Source organism: Bidens hawaiensis, unplaced genomic scaffold (assembly GCF_021521415.1).
Source record: "Bidens hawaiensis isolate Kalapana, Puna unplaced genomic scaffold, B.hawaiensis_p1.1 tig00017415_1, whole genome shotgun sequence".
NCBI classification, from domain to species: domain Eukaryota; kingdom Viridiplantae; phylum Streptophyta; class Magnoliopsida; order Asterales; family Asteraceae; genus Bidens; species Bidens hawaiensis.
The window spans coordinates 275,434-286,331 of NW_027492635.1; the positions used below are offsets into that span (position 1 = coordinate 275,434).

General features: G+C 34.6%; 1 protein-coding gene across 1 annotated transcript in view; it reads right to left on the reverse strand.

Moving 5' to 3' along the window:
* The window catches only part of LOC143553897 (receptor like protein kinase S.2-like), a 32,255-nt gene extending 21,640 nt beyond the window's left edge, over positions 1 to 10,615 (reverse strand). Inside the window, exon 1 of the mRNA XM_077043783.1 lies at positions 10,592 to 10,615. The gene's annotated coding sequence lies outside the window, so the exon portion shown is untranslated. The remainder of the gene's footprint in view (positions 1 to 10,591) is intronic.
* Between the last annotated feature and the right edge of the window lie 283 nt (positions 10,616 to 10,898).

The following is a 10,898-nucleotide window of genomic DNA, read 5'->3' on the forward strand; positions in this document are numbered from 1 at the left end:
GGTGTTGTAAGCTGTCTTGCTATACCACTATCCTTATAATTTGAATGAATTTTTAGACATGCATTCCTCTCTTCTATCAGTTCTCAGCATTTTTAGTTTGGTTCCAACTTATTTTCCTACATTTTGCTTAAATTCTCTAAAGGTTTCAAATTATGCTTGATCTACAAAGTTTAACAAAATAAACCCATAGGTAGCGTGTACAATCATCTATAAGTAGGAAGATGTATTTCTTTTCAGAGTGTGTAGGTTATATGGGACCACATAAACCTCCGTAAAACAAGTCTAAAGGTTCAACATATTTGAACTTGCCTTGATTTTACAATGGAGCCCCAATGTGTTTTACCAATATGCATGCATCACGTACTTGACTTGCATGACTTAAATGATAAATTCTACGAACCAAATTTATTTGAGTCATAGACTTGATAGCATCAAAGTTTAAATGACCAAAATCATGACATAACCACACTTGATCTTCTAGTTTGGACAATAGACAAACGGGTTCACGTTCACCAATTTTCAAGTTGATGTTGTAAAGTCTATAATTTGAATGTGTGGCTTTCATAAGCAATTTCTGAATATGATCATATTAGTATAACGAATCTCATTCAAATGGATCTTTACGTCCATTGTCTTCCAGTTATCCAAAGCTCAGACATGGAATGTAGTAGACATGAAATATGATTCTATGGTCATTATTCTTTATTCTGCCTTTCATTTCTAAATATTACCCATACATGGTCACAATATAATCAAGCACATGTCATACGGTTATTTGCACCTTTTCTAAGTACCATAGACTTCCATCATACTCGTGTACGGGCTAGGTTGGAATTTCTTTTTATTAAAGAAAATTTCTTGATTACTTTCTTGTCCATTAACTACCATATCAAGTCCCGATCGATAATTAAACATGAACTAAACAACTAACTCTCATTTATATTAATCTACAAAATATAACTCAAAAAACTTATTACAGCTCTCAAACTCTAACTTGGGTTGATTATTGATGAACCCTAACTTTGTTGCATCTAGATGAACCCTAACTCTGTTACATCTCGTGTGTATTTATAGATAACCCCTAGCTCGGTTGCGTCTCACACTTTCTATAATGCCTAACAATAACTTGGTTTATATAGACTATCTTAACTTGCTAGCTATGGTCAGGTATTACGTACATGTTTTAGCATGTTAATTATTTAGTACTAATTGTTTATTGCATAAACTTCGATACTTCATACGTGTTTATTGTATTACATGTCACAGGTGATTAATGTAGCTAATTTGGACATGTACAAGCATAGACTGAAAACCCGGGATGACTAGCATGCAAAACGAGACAGAAATATAAAGTTAGCTGGTTAGAAGACCCATCGCGCGTAGCGCGATGGGGATGAAGACATGTCCATCGTGATACGCAATGGACCATTTTAATTAGATGTTGACTTTTTGGTCCATCGCGTATGAAGGATCCTAGCGCGATACGCGATGGGTTGGAAAAACATGAATTCTAGAGTTTTTGATATAACATCATTTTGATGACCCAAAAACAAACCTTACGTTCCACAACAGTTTCTAGGGGCCTGAATGCGATTTCCAACACTCCGAATCATGGAGAGATCATCCCTAATGGCTTCCCTTATCAGAATGAAGACCTATCGATGACGATGCTCAGCTAGTCTTCTCGAGTCTTACCCGGGATGTAGAGTGTTGTATTTTTACAATTTTCTCATGTTTTAAGAACAAACTATTCATAATTGTTTATTATCGATCTATGAACATTGATGTTATTATTTTACATTTGTTCAGTTTAGGTTTATTTTAATCAGAACGATTAGTTTGCCAATTGTTGTGATACTTGTTCATAGGGTTGTATTGATTAGTTTGAATGTGATAAAGCATACAATTGCCCTTGATTTAGTCACAATGGCATGGACCTTTTGATAACTAGTGTCGTGTGTTAGCGATTGTTGATGCCTAAGGTTTAACTAATTGAATAACCAGATTTGATTATTGGTAATTAATATATTAAAGCAAATCACCCCGTGTGTAATTTGCTCTTATTAATTTTAAACTTTGATTAATTGCTTGCTTGATATTAAAACTAAACCATTGCTAGTGTGATCAACACTCTATTTGTTTACTTCATTATGTTAGGAATTAATTAGATATATATTGCATTGACCACATACACCTCGTGGTTCGACACCCTACTTTTCCTAACTTGTTTAAGGTGATTAGGATACTTGTTTAATATTGGCTTTGACTAGATCATGAGTTCCTAGATCAAAATGACATTGTTTCCGAGGAGTTAGTACACTCAGTGTTTTGTGTGACTTAATTTATTTGTTTTATTTTAGTTTTTGATTCATTTTTAGTTTTTATTTTTGTTTTTTATTTTCCCTTGTGTATTAGTTTTGCATGTAACAAGTCCCGCCATTTAGGAAGACAATCTTCACATGTCCTTGAGCAAGAAATTGAAAGGTTAGCTACACAAAATTGAGCTCAGCAAAGAGGGTCAGACATGGAAGACCAGATTCATAACCAAACCAGAACCAAAATCAGAATTTGAACCAAAACCGACTACCTAAAGAAAACATCTTTCACCCTGATCACAAAAATAATCGAACCTACAATACCAACATGAAAACAACTCAAATCCACCCATCAATACCAACCAGCAACAAAACCCAAACAACTCAGCTCGACAATCCAAAAATCGAAATAATCAACGACCCGGACAATTAGATCCACGCAATATCTCCCGTCACAGAACTCAAGTAAACTGAGATGAAGATTATGTCAACATTCACACGGAGGATGAAGAAGGTGAAGGAGAATGGAATGACTAAGACGAGGTGCAGAATGGTAATAATGGGGATGAATGGAATGTTAGACGGAAATTTCAGGTCAATTACAAGATTGTCGGGAAGAACAAGAACAACAAGTTAATCAGTTGGGTGTGGGTATTAACCGAAATGGTTCTAGAAGAAATAGGATTAAAGAGGTAACGGGAGACAGGGTGAAGAGTAACAATTTGGGAGTCAGGTTAATAGAGAGGGCAGACGTAGAATAATCGTTATTTCCCGGTTCACGGTGTTAACAGTCGGTCCAGACCAGCTATTTCTGATGGTGCCTCACCGATAGTCCATCAAGTGCATATACCGGGACAATGGACAATCAACTCTCGTCCATTTTCTATAAAATTTTTGCTTAATTTTCACGGGATGGCCTTAGAAGACCCGTATTCTTATTTATATGATTTTAGGGCAATTTGCAGTTCCATTGGTGATGGAACATTTGATCAGGATGAAGTTCGGCTGCATGTGGTTGTTATAGTTTTCTTTGAAGGATAAGGCAAAATATTGGTTTAATTCATTACCAATGTACAATATTTGTAATTCGGCTGATATGCAGTAGGTGTCTTTAGGAGAGTACTACTCACAGGCCAAGAAAGATGGTGCCAGAATTGAAATCCATCATTTTCACTAGCTGACGGGTGAACTGTTTCATGAAGCCTTCACACGCTTCAAAGAGCTTATCGAAAAATGCTCGCACCATCATATTGAGTTATGGGAGTTAGTGAAGTGTTTTGTAGACAGACTAACATATGAAGACAAAAAACAATTTAAGGCCTCGAGCGATAGTAAATTGTTAAACCAACCCAAGAAGATGATTGTGATTGATGTGAAGAAAATGCTCGACTACTAGTTCAGTAAAATCTTCAATGAGTGAAGCTAAACGTATAGCAGAATTAGAGCGAGAGTTAGTTATTTTAAAGAAAGATAAGGGTAAGAAGGAAGTCGGTAAAATGGGGGTAAAGTTCCTAGTTTTTAAAGATTCTGGGGAACTAGGGCATATAGTTTATAATGGCCTCAATTATCAAGACGAGGAGGAACCTGAAGAGGTTAAATATTCTTATGAGGATTCCAAGGGTCGGGGATTCAATTCATACACTTATCACCCTAGATTGAGGAATCTATAAAACTTCAGATACGGGAATGTAGCGAGCCAGTCCAATCTGTACTTTCAGGTTCCGGTCAAAACTGATAGCATAATAATTACCACCAATATGGTTATCAGTAGAGATTGTATAACCAAAACAACAACTGGGGGTATAACCGAGACAGTGACATGGTAACAGTTCATCAAGTGGTCAGAATCAGGACTAACAGAAGGAGTCTTTGATTAACAATGATGAGGATGTGCACTTGAAATTGGATGCTTTATTAAAAATTATAGCATATGGATAGAATGATACTTAGAAGTTGTTTTTGTTAAGAGATAAGTCTTCAACAGCCATGGAGAAACGAATACGTCAGTTAGCATCAGATGTGGCAAATTTACTGAAGAATGCGGGTCAATTTCCAACTGACACCACAACTAACCCGTAACATTTTTGTTCAATCTCTAAGAAGGGAAACAATGTGCACATCAATATGGTAAGTTTTGTACCTCATTTTGAAATTTATAATGTTGAAATTGATTCACCACCCCAATTTTTTGAGGGGGGCAGTGGAAGATGTTAGTGAATAAATTTGTCAAGTTGGTCAAAATGAAACAATTTTTCAAAATCAATCAGAATTTGAGATAAATGAAACAATCACAAAGACGTTGGAAATTGCAAAAGGTTGGTAATTGAAGATTTTGTATATTTTTAGTTTGGATTTTGTTTTAGATTGTATATTACTAATCGTATTCAAGTGTACCATTATAGCAAAAGCTAAGTGTGGGGATACTACACATGCAAAATTTGGGATTTTTATGTGGTCGGTAAAGTTTTTGTCAGGAAACGAGGTTTCAGTTAAGCTACACATAGTGCTTTCGTGTTCTTTTTGTTGTTGTTAATCTAGGTACGTGTATATTTTCTTGTATATGAAACTTTGTGGGTGTAGTTCATTGTAAACTCTCATGAGACCTTACTCGTCCACCAGGGCTACCGGGGGATTTAAAGGACTTGTTGCATAGGCTAAATGCAACCGTGATTCCTACGAAAGTGAGTTAGGTATTTTAACATTTTAACTAGTTTAATTACATTTATTATGAAACAAAAAAATTCGACACGGTAATCAGTTTTTATAAAATGCATTAAAAAATTGTTTTGTAAAATTCTTAAAAGACCTACGTCTTAATCATTGTGAGAGTTTTGCTTCTACACGTATTAAGATTTTGCAGATACATTTATAGTGTTTGGAGAAGACGTGTTGTTCACGATTAGGGATGGCAATGAAACCCGAACCCGATGGGAAAACCCGAAACCCGACTTAAATGGGACGGGTAATACCCGAACCATTAGGGTTTGGGACGGGTTTTGGATTAGTTTTGAAATTTTTCGCGGGTTTGGGACGCGTTTGGGATTTCTAATATACCCGATTACCCGACCCGATTACCCGATAACATAAACCCATTTACCCGATTATATACCCGATGTACCCGATATAGCTTATTATTTTATATATATATACTATATTCCAAATATATTATTTGTCGACACTTGGTTATGTCAATTATTTGTGACATTTTATCTTTATAGTAACCATCTTTGTAATCAATTAGTTATATTTTGTCAAAACCCGGTAGAAACATAGCGGGTTTTGAGCCGGGTATACCCAACGGGTATTTTATCAAAACCCGATAAGAAACCCGAAACCCGATGGGAAAACCCGAAACCCGACGGGTAATTACCCGATTAAAACCTGACGGGTTTGGGACGGGTTTGGGATTAACTTTCATAACCGGGTATGGGTTTGGGAATACCTAAACCCGACCCAAATCCGACCCAATGCCATCCCTATTCACGATCTACGTTTAGCACCGTATTATCATCAATATCAGATGATTTTGGTTTCATGATTTATTCTATTATTCTAGTTTATAAGTTAAGAGGGTAATTGTAGAATCTTGTTTAGAACCATCATATTATAGCCTGATTTTTAAATTGTTAAACAATAAATTTTAACCCCGTCCTCTAAATGTTCATTAATTACTTAAACTTAAGGGTGGGGATGGGGAAAAATTAAATATTTTATTGCCCTTAGTCGAGTCACGCTAGCAAGAAACCATAGATAAATCGTGTCTCATGTTAGCGATTGTTGATACCCAAGGTTTGACTAGTTGGTTAACCAGATTCGATTATTAATAATTAATATGTTAAATGACATGACATTGTTGTTTGTTACATGCTTAAACCCTGTGTGTGGTTTGCACTTGTTAATTGTTTAAACTTGATTAATAGCTTGTTTATATTAAACTCAAATCATTGCTAATGTGATCAGCACTCCGGATTCCTCTTCATAATGTTAGAATTTAATTAAAAGTTACACTGATCACATACTCCTCATGGTTCTACACCCTACTTGCCCTAACTAGTTTAAGATGATTAGGATCTCTAATAATAATACTTATTATTATTGACTAGAGCACGACAATCTAGCATCAAAATGGCAACCAAGACATATTATAATTACATTATAATTAGGAAACATATTGTAATTATGAACATAACCAACTATGATCGACTTGTCATTATTGATCTCTCAAGTTCACCGACTTGTGACTTGGAGTCTGAAATTACGTCCAACAACCATCCCTAATTTCTTACTCCAAGTAGGCAGATCTTTGTATTCAACTATGTCTCTCATGTCTCGATTATCATGGAACTCTTCATGATCCTAAACTGGGTTCTTTTTGCTCTCCCGAACTCAACTACCTCTATGACCCTGTTCCAGACCATTCCCTCAGTCGTATGAAATCACAATCCCCTCCTCTGGTTGCAATTATGGTCATCTAATCGAGAAAACAACAGATTTCTTGATCTTCTTTTGTTCCTGAATCGTTTTAATCCAACCCTAAACTTGATTGGGATCAACTTTGCTACTTCCGATCACAATCTTGATTGGGTCTCGGTTTTCCAATTATGACATTGATCGTTCTTGGTATTTCGATCACAGCTTTGATCGGTTTACTTCAGTTGTTCGATCACGACTTTGAATTGAACCTAATTCGTTCAATCCGAATAATGAACGCACTTTGAATTGAACCTGCTTGTACAGTTCAAATAAAAACCTAAGATTGTTGAACCGACAATAAAAAAAAAAACAAACCAGCTTGTGTCTTTTTCTTTCGACTTTAATTCCTCTTGCCACTAAAAATTCCTCGTGACACCAATTCAATATACCACCTGTTTTCTTGACTTTGTGACCAAACAACCAATAAAATCACTCCTCCTTTTGCAAATAGAATTCCGATCAAAATAGAATTCACCTTTGCAAAAATTGTTTCACAGCTTTCCGCAAAACAAGAAAAATAGAGAACGTGTTGATTAACTTTTTTTTTTCTCATCATCTTCGATTTACTTCACAATTTCAGTGCCTATACCATAGTATAGCACCGATTGGAAACCAACTTGTTTCCGAGTTATTGCCACACCAACAATTTACTCGTCGCCTGCCGCTGGTAAACACTTGAAATCCGATCACTAACTCGTAACTACTTCGTCGTCGATCTCCGTCAACTTGATTATCAATTTTTTGAACTTGGCTCTAATACCAATTTAAGTCCTGATCAATAATTAAACACGAACTAAACGAATCACTCTTATTTATACTAATCATAAAATATAACTAAAAAACTTATTACAACTTTAAAACCCTAACTCGGTTTAACTATTGATGGACCCTAACTTGGTTGCATCTAGTGAACCATAACTTGGTTACATCTTGTGTGTGTTTCTAAATGAACCTTAGCTCGGTTGCATCTCACACTTTCTATAACGTCTAATCATGACTTGGTTTTTAATGACTAACCTAACTTCTGCGAAACATATTGCAACTACGAAACATAACCAACTATAATTCACATGTCATTATGGTCCCTCAAGTTCATTGATTTGTGACTTGGAGTCCAAAATTAAGTCAACACCATCAACAAGGTTGGCTCATCATTTCTTGCACTAGATTTTACTATTCATGTGCTTGATTATAAGGAGAATCCCTATCACTATTATACAACCTAAAGGAAAACTCGACCAAGCTGACAATCATGTCGGATCATTCTCATTTGTTGTGGTAACTCTCTCTGCTATGACAGGTATGTTTTAGTTATAGGTTTATCATAGTATTCCACATCTTCCATTAACATCATGAAGAACTGATTAACATGTATAAACTAATGGAACGGACAAAGGAAAAATATGGACAATTAAATGAAATGAGTCATTACCATTCAAATGTTTTGTTTGGTTACCATGTGGTAATGAAGTGAATTGTTACTTTGTGTTGTTTGGTAGGCATGAATAGATGAAGAAATAGAATAGTCTTGAAGGTGGGCCATAGTGGTGGGCAGCGGAGGGCGGTGGTTGACGCGTTGGAGGTTGTGGGTGGTGGTGATGATCGTGATGGTGGGTGGTGATGGTGGTTAGCGGTAGCAGGTATTGCGGTGTTGGATGTGTTGGTGGTGGCGGTTGGCGGGAAAGACGGTGAGTAATGGCGGTAGCAGGCAGTGGTGGTGGTTGGCAATGGGTGGTGGTGGTGGGTGGTAGAGGTGGTGGTCGTTGGTGGTGGCGATGATTGGTTGTGGTAGTGGTAGTGGGAGGGTGGTGGAGGTGGTGTTAGGTGAAATAGGGGATGAAATAAAAAGAAACATAAAAAAATAAAGGGGTGGATGGAATGAATTTTGGATATTTTAGAGTGAATGGAATAAACAATGTAATGGATGATTTCATTCTATTAACCAACCAAACACTTTTTTTTCATTCTTTCACAATGATCCATTCTATTCAACATCTTATTTATGTATATCAAACACTACCTAACTACTATACTAGATACTAAATATGGTGAGACATTTTGACAATTATAATCTCAAACTTTACATGGGAGGGATTAAACTAACAAACACAAAATATAAATTCAAATTTGTTATTCTTTTCATATAGACTTTAATGTTGTATTTGATGCTTTCATAACTATGATAATGATAATGATAATGATTGAGCTTTCTACTTATCTATATTATACATAATAATATATCATATATGAGCAAATTAAGACGCTTTGTTTTTAAGTAATTTAAAGCATTCAATTCATGAGGTGCATCTAATACAAAATATGTGACACGATAATCTCAATTTGTTAAAAGATAGTTACAATATTGTCCCTTGAACTTTACTAACTTTTTGTAAATTTAAGAAATAGTTACAACTTGACCCTTTAACTTTTAGGGGAATATTTCTAATGCACGTTGTGAAACATTTCTAATTTAAAAACAAAAATTATTTTAAATTTTTTTTCTTTCATCATTCTTATATATTGTTATTTCTTACTAAAAAAATTTAAAAATTAAAAAAAAAAAGAAGATGTAGCGCACATTTTCAATAATGCCGTATTATATATGTGCAATAGTGTAATAGTGTATAATTGCATATATTCAATAGTGTATATTGCTATATGTGCAATAGTGTTGTATTATATGCAAAAAAAATAGTTGATATAATGTATATGTGCATTAATGTTGTCTTACATATTTGCAATAGTGTGGATTCAATATATGCAATAGTCTTATAATGTATATATACAATAGTGTGTATGAAATATGTACAACAATGTTGTATTCTATGCAATACAACACTCTTACTTATATGCAATGCACACTGTTACACATATGCAGTACGTGGACAAGGATTTTTTTTAACAATATCAACATATATGAAGGATGAAAGAATATATATATATATATATATATATATATATATATATATTTTAAAATAAAGTTAAAATAATTCTTTAAGAGTTTTAAGTTTTATGTTTGAAAGGAGTTTTATCTTGATCTCACCCATACTTTTAACCACATATTATGTGTTTGTGTTTGCTTATTTAAGTCAAAAAGGACATCTTGTTAAAAGGATTCATTAACTTATGAATTTTTTAAAAGAAATTTTTTAAAAAGTGTTTGGATTAGCTTATGTGGTGCGAAAAGCTAAATGAGAGCGAGTTAATAAGTTTTGAGGGTTTTGAGGGGTGTAATAGGTAAATCAAACACGATACGTTAATAGGTTAAACTTCCCCATCTTATCAAAACCTTCTAATTTTGCCTTGTTGATAAGTTAAAATTCATAAATCCTTTTTGGTTGCCAAACAACTTATATAACTTATTAACTTTTTGAAAAGTTAATAAGTTATGAGACTCAAATAAGTTATCCCAAACACCACCTTAATTTCATTTTAACCCAGCATACACCCACTATTTTTAAACGGTCATAATTTTCATACTTTTATTTAAAAAAAATTACACCATAAAAACGAGCATTTTATTTTCTTTAGTTTAAGTACAGTATTGCTATAGTTGGTCTTTAGTTAAAAAAAATTAACATTTTTCGTAACGGTGTTTGCGATAGTTTTTGATGATTTTTAAATTAAATCATCATACTGACCGTTAGTAATGGTATTTTGTCATCGAAAATCGAAACCGAATCATTGAAAATTGAAACTGAACCATTACCAACGTCTGTATTTCTCGCTATATCGCGCGGACAGCTATTTAGTATATTATAACATACAAAGAGTATTAAGAGAAAAAACTGCTTTTAACTTACTTGAAAGTGAAATGATTTCTCAAGGGACTTTGTAGGGGTACGGTACTAAACCCGGTTTTACGACCCTAAATTTATTATGTTTGGCTTATTTTATTATATGGACTAATACAATGTTATTGGGCTGAGGGGGTTTTGTGGAGGTAACCCTAACTGGGCTAGGCCCATTAGGGTACCATGATGGTGGCCATGAGGCTCCCTATATAAGCAGGTCTCCACCTCCTTATCAGGGGGGGGGGGGGGTCATTCTCAATAAGAGCCACCACCATATTTTTGTGTCTGTGAACAAGAGATCCTCGAGATTTCTTAG